We start from the raw sequence: 17,417 nt of genomic DNA on the forward strand, positions 1-17,417 counted from the left end.
AGAAAAGCCAGGAAACTGCTGAAAATGGCATTTTGCTCTTAGTATCTAACAACATCGCGCCGCTCCTGCTCAAATAAATAAACTCTGATGGGAATCCCGCTCCTACCCCCCTTCGTTCCTTGCTTTAATAAAACTTGTCACAGTAATGTTTTCGGGTTTTTTTTTTTCAGTCAGCAGATTTTTACGCTGGTTAATGAGGAGGAAAAATTTCTCTTCCCCCCCAGCCGCCCCCAATTGCCTCCCCTCTCTTTCATGTCAGGGGCCAAGTTTGGATTGGAGCCTGGTGAAGTTTCTGTGTCATTTCCTGTTGCTGCCCTCCCCGGCACTCGCTCCAGCCCTCCCGCAGACGCGCGGGGCGTGCGCCCTCCCGGCCGCGGCTTTCGGGAGCTGTGACAGCGCTGGGCACACCTCGCTCTCCCTCCTGCCACACCGCATTCCTGTCCTGCTGTCCCCACGGGCTCGGCTCCCAGCCCGCTGCCAGGAGCGCCAAGAAGCCGAACGCTACAACAACTTTCTTCTCTCCGCTCGGCTCTCCGTACGTCCCAGGCTGCTGGGAACCTGAGGCGGTGAGAGCAAAACCATCCTTCTCTCGCAAACTTGGCCGCCGTGGTGCTGCCGGCCGTGCAGGTGGTCGGGAGCGGGGGATGCCGCTGCGGGGCGGGCGGGGGCTGCGGGCACCGGGAGGGGACGGGAGCCAGGTGCGCGTCTCGCTCCGTGGGACAGGTCAGCTGCGAGGGCTGGCATTGGAGCCGGTGGCTGGATGTGACTGACGGAAAAAAGGGCTGGTTAACAGAGCGGACAGCAGCGCGGGGATGTTCAGAAGCCGGGCAGGCAGTGAGCGGAGGTGAGGCAAAGAGTAGGGGCTGCTCAGTTTTCTCTTACGTGTTTTTCTTTCAGCTTCGGTTTAGTGTTCGCAGGTTTTTCCCAGGGCTGGCTTGCAGCAGCGTTCACGGGGTTTGTGAGTGTGTCCAGTCCCGGGGATTGCTTTCCTGGGCAGAAAGAGCTGGTACATGTGGAAATCTTCTGCTACCCTCCCTTGGAGGAGCGGGCACAACTCAGCTGGCATCTGTAAAATCCTGCCCGTGTTGCCTTTCCTCTGCCATTGCCTTATTTGCTCGCTGAACGCACATATATTTGGTAGGAAAACGACACAAATGCTTGTGCTTTAAAGTGGAGCAACTGTGACTTCATGTACTATTTCTGTCATTCCTGACTCGTTCAGTCTTGACTGTTTCTTGGACAAACAAGGCGTAACAAACTGACGGATGAATCCTGAAGCATGTGCTGGAGCTGGTTCCTGGAGCTTCCAGAGTTAAAAGGCTTTCTTGAACTCACTGACACAGGGCAGTAAATCTCAATATGTCAGTAAGTGAGGGAAAAAAGCGCTTGCAGAGCATTACACGCCGGCAGATAAAGTCGGTGCTGTACAACCCTGGGTCTTCACAGGCAGGATTAGCTCCCAACACCTCCAGCTACCCAGCAGCATTTAGAAAGGTCAACTATATGTACAATATTTACCAGCTAATTATAAGTGGGGCAATAAAAGTCTTGGAGTTGGCCCCAGGAAAAATGATCCCAAGGCATTGTGTACTGTATGTTTACCTCCTAGTCACTGCTTGATTCATGTTGCTTCTTCAGCTCTCGTTTTATGCTGGTTTGGCAGTAGAGTTCTCTCTGTCCCCCCTTCCCTAATGAGAAAATGGTGGGAAAAGGTAGAAAATGGGTATGTAGGAAAGGGGCTTTGGGCTCACCCGGAGCACTTCAGTCCCTCTCCCCTGCCTCCAGCCAAGGTACATCTCCTCCCATGTCTGGGGAAAGTTCAAGCTCCCTGTCCAGCCTTGGCACCCCTTGTCGTGCTGCCATAAGCAATAGGGGACCCAGGAGACATTTCCTGACAGCTTTGCCTGGAGCCAGTTTCTAGGTAAAAGCTCAAAGTTTGTTTCACAGCTCCTCTATGAAAGGCGCATTTTTTTTCAAATCAAGTTCAGTGGGAAATACTTTTTCAGGTCTTCCAGTCTCCCAACCTCTTTCTGAGTGTTGTGCTACTGAAGGATTTATCAAAAAGTATGCACTTTCAGTATTCTCACAGCCGGCTTATACAGTACAAGTGAGCTGGTCTCGAAGGTCTGTGCTACCACACACGGCTTGATCTGAGACAACTTCTGGGTGTTGCTGGAGTTCAGGAAGGGCCAGGACACTCCAAAGGCAGTTTGGATGTAGTCACCTTGTTTCAGAGTGTAAGAGAGTTTAGTAATATGTAGGCGTCAGGCCGTGCCAATTGGCTTCAGGGCTGAAGAATGGGCTCTGGCAGGGCTTAGTTTACTAGCAGAGACACAGCCAAGAGAGTAACGAGCTCATGTAACAGAGGGAGGAGAGAAATTGTAGCAGAAGTTACTCCCAGCACCTCCTTGGAGCCTAAGAAACAGCATTTACCTGGAGCTGTGCTCTGTATGCTCGATGTGAAAGGAAATGGGGTGACAGACTGGCACTTACACAGGGGTTCAGCAGGCAAGGCAGCTCGGAGGTGAATGGAATCACTGCCTGTGCAAAGTGACTGGGGGGCTAACTGAGCTTCAGGGGCTGCTTTGGGTGCTTGAAGGGGGGATAGGACCTCCAGTCCTTTGGAAATCCAGTCATATATACAGATATTGAGAGATGAACATCTGTCTCAACTGCAGTTTTTGGGAGTCAGTTTCTAAACTATCTCAAAACTTGTGTGCTAGTTGGGAGGTGAACTTAATTTTATCCTTAGTTTTTTTGGATTTAAATGTGAACCCACTTCATTTTAAGCTGAGATCACCCTGCTAATTTCAGTGATGTTATTCTTGATTTACAGCAGTGGAGGGCAGGTAAGAAACAGTCCATTAATATCTTCTTTTTACTGACACTTGCAAAGGAGAAAGCAAAACAAGAGAAACTCACTCAGGGTCTAAAGTACCACCAAGACCTTTCTGACTTTTTTTTTTTTTTTTCCTTTCTTACTTGCCCTATATCTCAGTTTTTTCTTCTGTCAATAGAAATTTGTTCTGTGTATAAGCAAATTCTGGGTCCCTGTTTTTACACAGAACTGCTGTAACAGCAGTTACAGACCCTGGAGTCTCTGTCCTGTCTTTCTCCTTGTGGAGCGTGTTCTCCACACCACACAGTGCTCCTGTAGCCTTGACAGATGAGCCAAGGGATGGCCATTCCAGTTCTGCTGCTTACCTTGGGAAAGTGCTCTGCAGCCCAACAGACTTCACTGTCTGGAAATATTTCCTGTTGCACAACATAAATTGTCTCTTTCAGTTTAATCCTGTTGTCTTAGATTACCTCACTGAAGTACTGCCTTGAGTAAAGCTTCTCTCGGCGGCCACTCCACTGCAGTGGGGACACCAGCATTCTGAGAGGCCACAGGTTGTGAACACTGCAAGGAGGTGGGGTGAGCACATGCTTCCCTTCCCCCTTTCTCATCTTGCACAAGGGCAGGGCAAACAAGTCCTGATTTTTAACAGCAGGTCTGTGCTACTTCTCATTCCTGAGCCAGACCCCTGTGCAGCGCCACAAACCCATGATGGCCACTGAGAGCCCCAGGAGAGATCTCCCATCACTCCTGCCTTCTTAGGGTGCTGGGGATCCTTTTCTCTGAGCTGCTTTTTCCTGCTTCAGTGCTTGAGCTTGGTGTGGTGCTCCCTGACCTGCCCAGGGCTGCTCTGAGGGTTCTGTGTGGCTGCCCACCAGGATGTTGGCTGCCATCTGCTTTAGTTTCTCACAGGCTTCTCTTGGGGAACAGCAGCAGCATTTGGGATAGCCTTGGCCCAGTTTGTGGGTGTTTCCCAGCTCCCTGTGCTTCTCCATCTCCCCAGGCTGAATCAGATACTCTGTGTTCATCTGCTTTGCTCTTGCTTAGCTCCAGCTCCAGTTCTTGTGGTATTTAAATGCTGATGCACAAATTTAGGTAATATTTATACGCTCTAGTGAGTCTTCAGCTTGCCTGCACAAATTTCTTGCTTTTCTTCTTCTAATGCAGTGCCACTACCTGAGGACAGTGCTGCCTCCTTGCTCCAGGGAGCTGCTGAACCCTGCTCTGTTTATGGGACATTGCCATAGCAATGAGGATGTGTAGTGGAAATGGTCAGGATTAACCAGACCATATCCCTGCTGCTGGCCAAACATAGCCAAAAAGGTGCTTGCCTCCTTCCCTCCCCAGACAGAATCCTGTTTGCTTTGGCTATTTTTAAACGTATGGATTATTGTGGAGATGGGAAGGACAGTTTGTGTTCTTCTGTCCACTGGCTTGGGGCTGCCTGACATGATGGTGGTTGTGGGAGTCACTTGATTCCAAATAAATCAGCTAAAGGCAACAAATTTCTCAAAGTCAGAGGCTTTCTCTCCTTCCTCCTGCCTTCCAGACTCGAACTGGTGAGAAGGAGGTGAGAGGCCTCTGTATCCCATCAACAATTCCCTCAACCATCCTCTCCCTCCCTGAAAGTGTTATTTTTGGTTAATTCCTACAAGTTTGTGCTTCCTTGGTCTATCCTGCGGGAGGAAGCTCCAGGCTGGAATTTTGTAATAAAAGCCAGATTTTTCTCTGGAGGCAGAACAGAGGAGGCCACTCCTGTTGCTCCTCCAGTTCTTATTAGTTCTTGATCAGCTTAATCTGGCAACTGTGAGAGGTTTCCTTTCTCTGCTGAGAATAAATTTGGTCTCTGAGGAAGGTCAGTGTAGTGTTCACTCTGAGACACCTGATTTCCACAGAGCCACTGGTGGAAATCACAGCTCAAGCTGTTTGGACCTCATCCTCCTGATGGAAGTTCCCAGCAGTTCACTGGAGATGAGACTCTGAGGGCATCACGGGCCATTTGCACCCACACAGAACCACAGCTTTGCTAAAAACAAGGAGTTTCCCTCCAGTGCCCTTGGCCAGAGTTAGTTTGCTCTTAACCTTAGGAGCACGGAGCAGTCTGTCCCCTCCCACACCAGCAGAGGCTGGTTTTCACTGGAGCGAATACATCTGTGCACCTGCACTTTGGAGAGTTCTCAGAGGTGTTCTGTGGTTATGAAAAGAACACAGATCTGGCCTCTGATTTCCTCTGTGACTATGATAATTCAGTGTTCTCCTCCTTCACTGACTTCTGGGGATGGAAAGACCACTAATCCCTGCTCTTCTCTTCTCTTTGCCTGTCCTTGAAGGGGACAGGGGGAAATGTTTCCATAGGGGCTGGTGCAGTGAATTGCTGAGAACATCTGAAGTTGTCATAATTAAAATATGCAGGCCCTATCTTAAATATACCCAGGGAGCTTGCTAACTAAAAATGAGTTTTCTTCTTGGTCATCAGACCCAGTACTAAGGATGAAGACAGCAGCAGAAGCTGACCTATGATCCTCACTGGTACTTCTCACACTACCCGTAATACAGAAACTCCTGGAGTTTCCTACCAGGACTTATTTCACTAACCTCATATAATCTACCTTGTGCTCCTTTTATTTTGCTAGTCACTGTGATTTCCCTCTGACATAGCCTAAATTATGCTTAGACTACTTTTTTCCCCCTTCTTTTTTATTAATGTATCCATGGACTGTATAGTCTTTAGAGATTTATTTTTCTTTAATGAAATCGGCCTAATTTTCCTGGTTAGTGTACTGCATGAATGTCACATTTAAATATGTGCTTTCAAGTCCAGTCCTTTCCCTCAGATATATTACTTTACACTACATTTGTCTGTGTTAAACTGCAGTGTTGATTTACTACATCAGTGACCATGAAAGCCTCTAATTCCTCTGACTCCTGTTTTGTTGTTTCTCACTGTTTATTATCCACAATGATCTGATTTTTGGAATAGTTGGCACATTGTACGCTGAAGTTTCTTAATTCTTTTCCTCTGCTTGATACAATGGTTACAATTAGATTAATGTGTATTTAGTGGATTTGGATTGCAGAGCAAGTACAAAAGGCTCTCCTGGGAGCCATGAATGTCACAGCAGTGTGTGGTGCCAGGTGAGCACAGGAGTGAAGGGGTAAATATGTGCCCAAAGTGTAGGGAAGATCCCTTACCTCTCTCCCACAAGCAGAAGGTGGAAGCAGAAAGTGATCAGCTATTGGTAGCTAGTCCCTTTTTTTCCTGAAGGCCTTCCTTTTTTTTTTCTTGAACAGCTCTGTAAGTGTTTTCTTCCTCTGCTACAATTCAGAAGTCAGAAGGGTGCTCTTCAGCCTGCTAAGGAGGCTTGAACAGCACTAAGCCTGCAAGATCTGAGATTTGGTCAGCAGGATTCTAAATAGTTTTCAGTCTTACTATTTAAACATGCAAAATTGGGAATTCCCTTCGTTCCCTTCGTTTCCTTATTTGAAGAAGCCCAAGCTAGGCAAACCTGCCAGGCATGCTAATGCTTCCTGACAAGCTGCTTCAAAACACGAGTTTCACGTAAGGACAACAGCAATGCAGCAGAAACCCTTCCCAGAGAGACAGAAATACACCTTGGTCCTATTTAAGTTAACTTCCACCTTTGGGTTGTGCTTCCCTGCATGGGTCTGCATCACCTGTCCTTCAGGAGGATGCTGTGCCAGGTGGTGAATATCTCATGCACTACTTGTAAGAAATTCCAGCTATACAGGAAAGGCTTCTGTGCCATGTCAGCCAGCTTCTGAGAGGAGCAAGCTGGAGGCAGGTGCCTGTTCAGATACATCCCTGTGTTTCCAGCTGGCTGCCTCTCAGCAGCTCCTCACTGGGCACACAAGGGAACACTTAATTGCCCTTCCCAGACACCCTGTCTCCTTGGACCCTACATGTACAGTAGAGGTTCTAAGTCACTCCTGAGAAATTCAGTGCCCCTGACTCCTTCTGACTCTGCTGAATGCCTCAGTGCTTAAAATAGCTCCAGGTCACGCTGCTGGTGGGATGGCTGCAGGTTCACTATTGTGACACGTGGGTAAGGCTTTTATTAAATGTGGCCTCAAGTCAACTTTCCATAACTCAGGTTTTGCAGGTGCAAAGGACAGGCTACAATGTGGGGAAGTATTCTCGACCTTAATCATTATTTGCAAAGCAGTGTGTGAGGCACTGCCTGTTGTTACCAAGAGAAATGATGCATGTTGGAAGGGGATCATATGGCTATCAGGCCTTGCAATCTGGCTTTATTTTCTAACAACACTAACTACTTGCTGATTCTGTCCTGACCTTGCCTGTAGTTTTCTAGAGTTGTCTTTGAGGCAGGAGTTTTCTTGCAAGAAAGAAAAAAAGTATGCATCAGGGCCGTCGTTTGCTCTCTGCACAGCTTTGACTGCGCAGCTGGCTGCCAAGCATCACACAGCAAGGCTGAGCAATGCTTGTGAATCACCATGGAACAACATCAGACAAGACAAACAGACCCATGTGATTTTAGGCAGGGCTCAAGAATTTTGTTCCTTTAGCTTCAACCCAGGGGGCAAATTTGTTCATTTTCCTGGCACTGAAACAATGATGAAGTCTCTGCACCCATTTGCCCTGAACCGGTATGGTTTGTTCTCTGAAACATTTGCTGTTCCCATTTTGTGTGATAATAGCAGTTACAGAATAGGTGGAGATTTTGTGGGACCACTTCTCAGGTACATTAAGCTGCTTTCACCCCCTCCTGAGTATATAAAATGTCCTTAAAGCAAGTGTAAATTGTCAAAGTAGTCCAAGTGGACTCTAGAATCAGACAAATAGGTTCCTAATTCTGAAGTGAGCGTGTGTTGCAAACTTTTGTGGGGAGCTGAATAACTAAATTGTCATCTCTCACTCTCAGACAGGTGCTTAACAAAGTGCTGATGTCTGGTGGCCACAATGGAAGTTGGAGGAATATTTTAGGAAGGTTGAAACACCTGTGTGCACTTGACACATGCAGGTTCCTGAGCCTTATTTGCTGACTACCCTTAGACTTGGACTAAAATCACAGAATCATGGAAATATTAGGGTTGGGAAAGACCTCTAGTTTCATCAAGTCCAACCATTAACCCAATACCACTGTGTTCACCACTTACCTATGTCCCTTAGTACCACATCTACGCTCTTTTTGAATACTTCCTGGGACTGGCTATTCCATCAATTCCCTCAGCAACCTGTTCTAATATTCAAGCACAAATCTTGTGAGAGAGATGTGTAATAGCACAGATGGTAAAGTTCCAGAACCTGAAATGTTCATTACTACAGAACTCACTGCTACATAAAAACCACTAGAGCTTTCTTGACCTTTGATTTTTTCCCCTCATGAAGAGATCACATAGTGTGAATCAGCTCAGAGATGAAGTGAAAGCATACAGCAGCCAGCAAAAGAAAACTTGACCTAGGAAGAAGGAGGGTATTTTTTGTGAAATACAGGAAAGCAGGCAAAGATATGAGGAAAACCACCTACTAAAGAGAAGCAAGCTTGTGGACAAAAAACCTCCTATGTTTTCTATGTCTCCTGCCTACAGTTATTTCAAAAAAGCACAGCATGACACAAGCACCCCAAGTTATATCCCTGTCTCAGTGGCTTCTTGGGACCTAATGTGCCCTACAGGACCACTATGGACCTGAGGAGGAGACCAAGTGCAGCTGGAAGAGCAAGGAGGCTGTAAGCTCCCCTAGTCCAACATCTATGACACGAGGAAGGTCATCTTATCCAATTGCAAAGTGGAGGTGCTACCTCAAAGCCATCTGTCAGAGGCTTCATTCCCTCTTGCTTATGGCGTGCTGGAAAATTGAAAAGCTCCATGTGATTGTGTTAATTAGGAGGAAAAGGTGGGAAAAACCCCCATGATTTTTTGTTGTATATTTTGCTTGAGAAAACACTTGCTGTCTGCAGTGAGACCTCACAGCATGCTAATTCTTAAAGCATATATGCAAATGTTTGAAACTGGAGGCTTTGTTGACCCTGGAAGAAAAAGCAGATTCCAAACAGAAGCTCAGGAAAAAATATCTGCTGTTCCATCTGTATTTGCTTTTGCTTTATTGATAAATGGATGCAGCTTGCCTGTGTCATGGTTTTGTCCTGCTTATCTTCTGAATCTGCATAAACTTTATTTCTGGGCAATTATAATTTCAAGACCTGGTTGCAAGATAGGCAGCTGAGGAACTGCATCAGTTCTTGCATCCTCTCTTTCACTAAATTCCTGAGCTTTGGGTCTTGCTTTTGAGCAGAAATTTTGTGATGGAGACTGTAGGGATTAAATGGCTACATGGAAAATGTGAACTTCCACAAGGGTTTGAACTTTGGTCTGCAGAAAACAACCTGATGATTTCAATCTGCAAAGGGCCATAAGGACATTCAGATTAAAAACAGTATGGGAAAACTTAAAATAAAATCTCCATGGCTTTTAAGGGAATTAGTTTTGCCTTGATGTTTCCATTGGACTGCTTGAGGCTATCCGTGGTGTTGTTTCCCCCTGGTCCATGCCTGGGTCGTTGATTCAGCTGTGACACTGCTGTGGTGCAACACAGAGTGACAAGTCATTCCTGTGAGGTTCAAAGAGGAAGCAGAAAAAGTCAGTGCTAAGGCAGGCTGCAGTGTTTGTGGGGAAACACCTGTGATCCATCATTAGTTCTTCTAAGTGTTTAATCTGTTACATCATCGTGTAGAGTCTGGTCCTGTAGGATGAGATGGAATTGTTCTGTTTGACTTCAGCTTTTTTTGGCTCCTTCAGTCTGAACGTAGGCTCTTCACGGCTGCAGTTTACCAGGAGGCACTGTAGAAATGTTCTAGCATGCATTTATTTAAATAACATCTGATACATTCTGGAGGAGAAATGGTATGGAGCAGCTACAGTGCTGTTTCCAAAGACCGTTCTTGGCAAGAAAACAGAGAGGAAGGAAAGATCCGTTACGTGTGCCTGTGTATTGCCCCTAGAACAGGATCAAAGTTATGAAAAGAAACTCTGGTTTTGTTTCTCCACAGTTGTTGAAGTTCACAGGCTTCCCAGGATCTACATTTCAAGGCTATCATCAACTGAATGTTGTACATTTACATTTGTTCAAAATAGTTTCCAGGCAGTGGGTAATTAGTGGTTAGAAATGGCTTGCAGTTTGGTGAAAATTTGATTAAGTGAAATCCTTAGGAAAATGAGCACTCCAAGTCTTTTGTGTTTCCCTGCTTCAAATGTGGACCACAGCTTCTTCCCCACCCAATCTCACAGGAGGCATCTCCTTTATCTCCTGCTTTTCTGTAAGAACTAGATGGATCCTAGTCAGGAAAGACAGGAGGATGCCTCCAGCCAGAATGAGCAGCAGGAAAAAACATTAACTCCAAAAAATTGCCATTTTAACGTTCTTCCCGGAGAACTTCAAATGCAGTAATTACATCCCTCTCCCCAAGAATTCCATGTACTCTGTTCTTTTGAACTAATTAATCCCTAAGTCTGAAGCATTCTGCAAACAAATGAAGAAGACCCATGCCTGTACATTTCTGTTCTGGCCAGTGAGCTAGTGAAGAAAAGGGGGGAAATAAAAATAAAGAGGGAAATATTCGAAGTTATGTATAAATAAAATAAAATAATAAATAAAATAAATAAATAAAATAATAAATAAAAAGAAAATTTCAAATATTATGCAAGGTGGGATATGGATTTTTTAAAATAAGATGGTGAAGTGTATATAAGACTATAATTTGACCTGTCAGTCCTTGTTAATAAAAGGCCCATTTTGTGTCCTGCTCCTTCATTCAGAAGTGGGAACAGTGGAAGGGAGAGTTAAGTACTTAGGTAGGTTCTTCCATAAAAATCTTTGTTTTACTCATTTACACCAGGAAACTTTGATTAAAAATATCGATTTAAAAAAGGATGACGTCTTTACGCCTTCCTGTATAACTGGAGATTTGTCAGATAGTCACTGACTCATGTATTCCCAGTTGGTGGGAATGGATTTACAAATGTTTGGACCTAGAAACCCAAAAGGATTTACAAACAGTTGCTTGAAGTGGTGTTGCAGATCTCGTTGTGACAGTTTTGCAGATCTCGTTGTGACAGTGACATATCGTTCATGCTTCCAAACCATAGGCTTAGTACCAATGCAGTGCTAGCTCAGGTGGCAGAAGGAGAGAAACAGCCTCACTTTCCTGGCTCTCTAAAACTCCCTGACAGGAGGTTGGAGCCAGGTGAGGGTCGATCTCTTCTCCCAAGAAACAAGTGACAGGACAAGAGGAAAAGGCCTCCAGTTGCACAAAGGACAGTTTAGATTGGGTATTAGGAAGAATTTCTTCACAGAAAGGGATGTCAATCATTGGATCAGGCTGCCCAGGGCAGTGGTAGGGTCACCATCCCTGGAGAGATTTAATAGACATGTAGATGTGGCTCTCAGGGATGTGGTTTAGTGGTGGGCTTGGCAGTGCTGGGTTAATGGACTTGATGCTCTTGGAGGTATTTTCCAATGGTTATATGATTCCTTGCATCCTGGAGAATTTTCCAGCATGGTCCAGGGTGTAGCACCCATCACTGGCCACCATCTCACATCCTTCTGCACACTGTCTCGCAAAGTAGGCAAACCCAGCTGTTTAAGTACTTAAGTAAAAGCTCATAAAGGACTAGTGAGACCATTCAGCCAATCTTCCTGGATAACAGCAGCCACAGACTTAGCTTGCTTAAATCCCATGGCAGTGACAACAGGCATCCCACCCCTAGCTTTCAAGTGGTACCATCCTTGGCAGTGGTATTTCTAGCACTGCCAGCAGCTGACCTGGGTGAAGCTGTTACTGTCTCTTCTCCTGGCCCTGTTTCCCTCTGAAGCAGCACATGTGACATCAGTAGTCCCTGTATCTGAGCTGTAGTAGTTTCTCCCAGGGACTCCATCCAACTTCATTTGCTGGACCCACGTATGCAGAAAACATGAGATCCCTCAGGAAGATTTTTAGTCTAAACCCATTTAAAACTTTATATGGAAAAAGAAAAGTCTGAAAGTCCATGCTCAGCAATATTGTATGCATGAAGCTCGGTTAATTCACCTTGAAAGAGGCCTTTAGGAGGACTTGCACATTCCTGGTGCGTTTGGGATAGGACATGGGTGAGTGCCCAAGAGCAGCACCAGATAAACAGAAAACATTACAGCAGCCTGGCGAGGGGGTCATGGGATCTGCAGGGCTGGCGGCACTGCCAAAGCGCTGCAGCCACTTTTTCTCACAGATGGGATAAAAATAAGATAGATTAAGTATATCCCAGAAAAAATAGTTATGCAAAGGCTTGAGAAAGCTGCCAATGTCAGCAAAGAGAGGCAGTAATGTAAGCAAACTTCAGAGGAGGGGAGCTGCAGAGCGTCCTGCTGGAGCGAGCTGAGGGGACTGGCTCTGAGTGTCAGCTGGATGTGGGGTGAGGGGTTGGGCAGGCAATTTGGTTGACTTGTGTCTTCTGTGTTTACCAAGGCAAATCCCAGTGGAGAGGGAGGTTTTTCTTTTAGCTGATAAATGTGCCTGCCTGTGATTAAAGTGCTTTTCCCCCCTTCTGTGGTTCTTTGAGTCAACTTCTTTCTGGTTGAGTCACTTAGTCTGACAGGTAAGTGCTGAAGTCCCTGCTGAAATCTGAAGCTCCCTGTCAGTGCTTTTGATGTCCATTCTGCTTCTCTGGGGTTAGAGATACATTTGGGTTTGATCTTGCACCAGCTTTCCATCAGATCCTTGGGAATGGCCAGTTTAGGCAAGGTGAGGAACTGCTGCCACAAACTGGATCTTGTATCAGTGAGCAGCAACACCTCAGCTGTCAGAGCTCTGGGATGGTCCCCAGTGAGCACAAAGCTCAGTTTGGATGGCTAATGGAGCAGAAGCAGATGGAATATCAGGGCTTTGAAGGGCTCAGACAAGTAATAGTTGTTGCTTCTCTGTGGCTCTGTAGTAACTGGCTGTGAGCTTGGTCTCAGGCAATGGCAGATTAATCTGCCTCTGTTCAGTCAGCTGTGAACCTGGCTTCTTGTAGATTTCTGGATTTCTGCTCTTGTTTTTCTTTTTTGTGTTTTTGGACAGTCACTGCAACTGGGTCAAGGCTCATAGTGTTAGGGTCTCCATACACTAAGTCTTCAGAGGGGCTGAGGCATAGAAAAACCTCTTACCTGGCACTAAGAAGGAAAGACTTGTAAGTGCGTGTAGGTATAGGAAGGAAGGGTGTCAGATGATGGAGCCAAACTCTGCTTGGTGGTGAGAAGCAATAGACAAGAAGCAGAAGCTGATGCCCAGGAAGTTCCACCTGAATGTGAGGAAGAACTTTTCTGTGCAGTAACCAAGTATTGGAATAGATTGTCCAGAGAGGGTGTGAAATCTCCCTCACTCACTGGAGGTATTCCAGACCCATCTGGACACAATCCTGTGCCCTGTGCTATGGGATGACCCTGACTGAGCAGGGAGGTTGGACCAGATGAATCACTGTGGTCTCTTTGAGCCTGACTCGTGATTCTGTGATTCTGTGACCAAGTCTGAAATGGTGCTTCTCTAATTTGTCAACATTTACTCTGCTCTGGGGAGGTGTAAACAGTGAGAGCCATGACCAGAAGGAACGAAGTCCACAAGATATCATTCTCCACTAAGGAACAGTTATTTGTTGGCCTCTGGAGTAATTATTTCAGACAGGTTTTTAAATGCACTTAATTTAGACAAGAAATAATCTCAGTAAAAGGGGGTTGAGAACATGTAGGGAACATTCTGGGGATAAACATCTGCCTCTTTTTGGTTAATATTTATTACATTAAAACAAATACCTCTATCTGACCCAGAGAGCTGGTGGAAGGAGGCCAGAAAATAAACTGTTGCTACTGATGAGATAATGGGTCAGAAAAAAAAATTAAAAAAAATTGTAGTGCTAAAAAAAATACTCAGAATCTGTTTCTCATTTCTTTTTACATTCCTCTAAAAATTAAGACAAGTGTAATTTTTCAGCTTGGCTTCACTTTGTAGTTGGTGGGTTTCACACTTGGCCAAAGAGAGCTTCAACTTGTCTTTCCCACATTGTTTGAGAACCACAGCAGAAACGTATCAGCAGCAAAGTTTGCTCCCCCCATGCATTAGGGCTGGGGAATTGATGTGCTGTATATAAGGAAGAGTAACCAGATACAAAGATTGTGTCAGGACTCTTAGATGGCCAGGAGGGAGCTGGATCTAGGCATTCCCTCTTCTCTAGAGCTGTCTGTCTGTGTCTGTGCAAGCAGTGTCACTGATGCCAATGCCGTCATCCCTCTGTCTGCCTGGCCAGCCACACTGGTCTCCCATCTGGGGATGATGCAATTTCCTTTGCTTCTTTATTGGGAGATTAAAGGAGCTGCTTCTTCTCCCTCTTCCTTGTAGATAATTTATCGGTTTTGGATTTAATAACTTTTCATATTTGAAGGTTTCCTGCAGATGTATTAGGAGGCAATGCAAGCAGTGCAATGACAGCATTGTCAAAGCAAGTATCTACAGTGTAGGCTATCTGTTCCCTGATCCTCCTGTTGTGTACATTGAGATTCATGTGTACATCCTGTCTGTCACCTCAAAGGCAACTTTGGCTATTGGACATTGTTTATGGTAGGAAAGTTAAAAGGCAAATTGTCCTACATGTCTTTCTGGTATCTGTTGTGTTCAGTGGTGACTTCACCTGCCTGGAAGGAGGTTGTAGACAGGTGGGAGTCAGTCTCTTCTCCCATGTAATGAGGAAATGGCCTCAGGTTGCACCAGATAAGGTTAAGATTGAATATTAGGGGAAGCGTCTTCACTAAAAGTGTGGTCAGGCTGCTCAGGGAAGTGATGGAATCACTTTCTGGAAGTGTTCAAAAATGTAGATATGTCACTTAAGGACTGATTTAGTGGGGGGCTTGGCAGTGCTGGGTTAATTGTTGGACTCAATGATCTTGGAGGTCTTTTCCAACCTAAATGATTCTATGATTAATAACTGCTTCAAAAATTTCAGAATTCTCCTCTTCTTGGTGTTTGGCTCATTGGTAATATATGTCCTTTTGAAACAGACATCACTCATAATCACCAAGTTTTCTATCTAGGGGACCCTCCTACCAGGAGCTTCTGTTGCCTCTCTTGTGAGCAGCAAATGGCACCTGCCATAACGAGTTAGGAGAGTTAAGTTGGGATTTGCATTAATAGGACATTGAGCTGGAGATTTGGCTGGAGGCGTTAGCTCCAGCCCACCTGCTGTAGGGGCCAGATGTAAATCCATGAGGTGCTGCAGGGGTGTGCTATCCTAGCACATGCCATCCCACCCCTGCAGCTGTGAGTGGAGCTCTGCTGAGCTGCCTGTGAACAGGCTGGCTCTGCTGAAGCCGCTCTGTCACCGCAGCCCAGCACCAGCTCTGCCTGTGGGACTGAAAGGGACTGCTTGTTCTTCAGCCCAAGGGGTGAAGCTATGCCCTTTTGGGTTCTCTGGGGCCCACTTTTAGTCCTGACACCTTGGGGGACTTGCCACATGATGTGACTATTCTTTCAGGATGCAGATAACTACAGCTATGGATTTATTTTGTTGTTAAGCACAGGAGGAGCACAAGGGAATACTGATGTCTCTCAGCTTTGCAGCAAGTTGCAGAGACCCCTTTGTGGCAAGCTTGGTCTGCTTCCTATTTCCGGTTGTCCCATTTTATTTGATGTAGAAGACTCACATGAGTCTGAAATTCCTTTAGGTTTCCAAGGTCTGATTTCTTTCTGCAGCAGTTCTTTGGATGTTTGCTTTTTTCCTAAGCAAAATCTGAATGGGAATGCTGAATATATGAAGGGTTTGCAAAGGTCTTTCCTTTGAATGCATGAACACTTTCCCCTGTGGTAGGGCAAGGATTGATATGCAGGATTTAGCTCACAAGAAGCCTCCATCTGGGGTGGGAAGACCCTTGGACCATGTCACAGATGATTTTAGGGGGTCCCTCTGGTAGAAAGGTGGATCCATCTCTAGTGGCTGTTCACAGCCCTGCAATGAGCACATCCTTTGTAATGACACTTTTTTCTTCCTCCTCAAATATAGGAGTTGCTTTGTTTAACTTGATTTACAACTCTATTAATATATTTTCCCAGTACAGACAATGGTAGCCTCTGATAAAGGAATTTTTTTTTCCTGCATGTAGTTTAACTCTATTTCTCAGAAGGAGAGATTAAGCAGCAAATAGAGTTCCTCACCCCAGCGTGAGTTGCTCTGTTTGCATTGCCCTGTCAGCTGTGCCATTTTTCACACATCTCATGGACAAAGTGTTACTGGCAAAATATTAATGTACAGAAGGAGCCAATGTCACGTACCTTCCCAGTCACTCTCACCCACCTTTTACTAAAAGCTTTATAGAGAGAGCTGCAGAGCTGGTGGTAGATGCAGCAGAGAACAGGAGTCAAATGCTAAGTTTTGCTGCATTTTCCTCATCAGGACCATGATAAGTGGAAACACAAACTGAATAAATGGGTCTGATGATGCTGGACTGTGAGCAGGTTTTAAACCCCCAATCTTCCCAGCACACCAGCATTTACCCCTCAGTCTCCTGAGTTACACAACATTACACAACCCTCTTAAATAGGCCAATTATTTCTCTATGCAAGAATGACTCAGAGAGATTTTCTTGCCTATTGCATATGAAATATATATTTAATTTTCTCCAAGAAAACACATTTTTTATTTCCAATTCAAGTGAAATCAATATTCCAAAATGGCATTTCAGTAAAATCAAAGTTATAAAGTAAACAAGGTAATGGGAAGAAAAGCACTGTAAACAGATTTTCAAATGTCAGACAGTTGATATATATTTTCAAAAATATAACTTGATTTCACAGTGATGAATAGGGGAAAAGAGAGCAGTTGAACAAGAACTATGAAAAGAGAGAAATTGTGTGAAGGTGCCTGTTTTCCCCTTAGCTATGGCAACCTGCAGGTGTGTGGGACACCCCTGGGTGGGAGAGAACAGGTATTGCTTCTGTAACAGATTCACAGAATTATAGGATAGTTTGGATTGAAAGGGAACTTAAAGGTCGTGATGCCCAAGCTCCCTGCAATAAGCAGGGACATCTTCAGCTAGACCAGGTTGTTCAGAGTCCTGTCCAACCTGACCTTGAATGTTTCTGGGGATGGGGCATCTACCACCTCTGTGGGCAACCTGTGCCAGTGTTTTACCACTCTTATATATTAAAAAAAAAAAAAGGCTGAAAAAAGGCAATTTGCACTAGGAGCCTCTATTGTTTCAGCAAGGCAACTCCTGCATTTTTGTCTCAGCAGAGGAATTCATAGGGGTTAAAGAAGGAAGAGAGCATTAAGGAATAGCTGTGGGGTTCATTGCAGCAGTCAGTACTGCACTGATGCCCAAGCTGATGGTGCTGGAGTAACCATCTCTTATTCACCTGTAAATCCCCCAGCTTTCCCTAATGTTTCACATGCTGAACAAATGACACTCCCTCTTGCTTTTCCCAGGAAGGCACGGGGTGGTTGTGCTCTGCTGAGCAGTGGCCATGTCCCAAGCAGCAGCAGCTTGTCTTGTATTGGGACAGGACTTGCATAGCTCAAATTGTCGTTTGTGGTCACCCACAGC

The 17,417-nt window shown here is 45.3% G+C and overlaps 1 protein-coding gene across 5 annotated transcripts in view; it reads left to right on the top strand.

Moving 5' to 3' along the window:
• The window catches only part of EVA1A (eva-1 homolog A, regulator of programmed cell death), a 201,603-nt gene that overhangs the window by 136,306 nt on the left and 47,880 nt on the right, over positions 1-17,417 (top strand). For 2 of the 5 annotated variants that reach the window (XM_088053172.1, XM_088053171.1), the window contains exon 1: positions 562-627. The exons of 2 other annotated variants lie outside the window; for them this stretch is intronic. The gene's annotated coding sequence lies outside the window, so the exon portion shown is untranslated. Of the gene's footprint in view, positions 1-297; positions 628-17,417 lie in introns of those variants that run through there. One more of the 5 variants, XM_088053170.1, reaches the window with a different exon arrangement.

Source organism: Pseudopodoces humilis, chromosome 3 (assembly GCF_049639895.1).
Source record: "Pseudopodoces humilis isolate 2021_Gansu_Grassland_sample_001 chromosome 3, ASM4963989v1, whole genome shotgun sequence".
Taxonomy (NCBI): Eukaryota; Metazoa; Chordata; class Aves; order Passeriformes; family Paridae; genus Pseudopodoces; species Pseudopodoces humilis.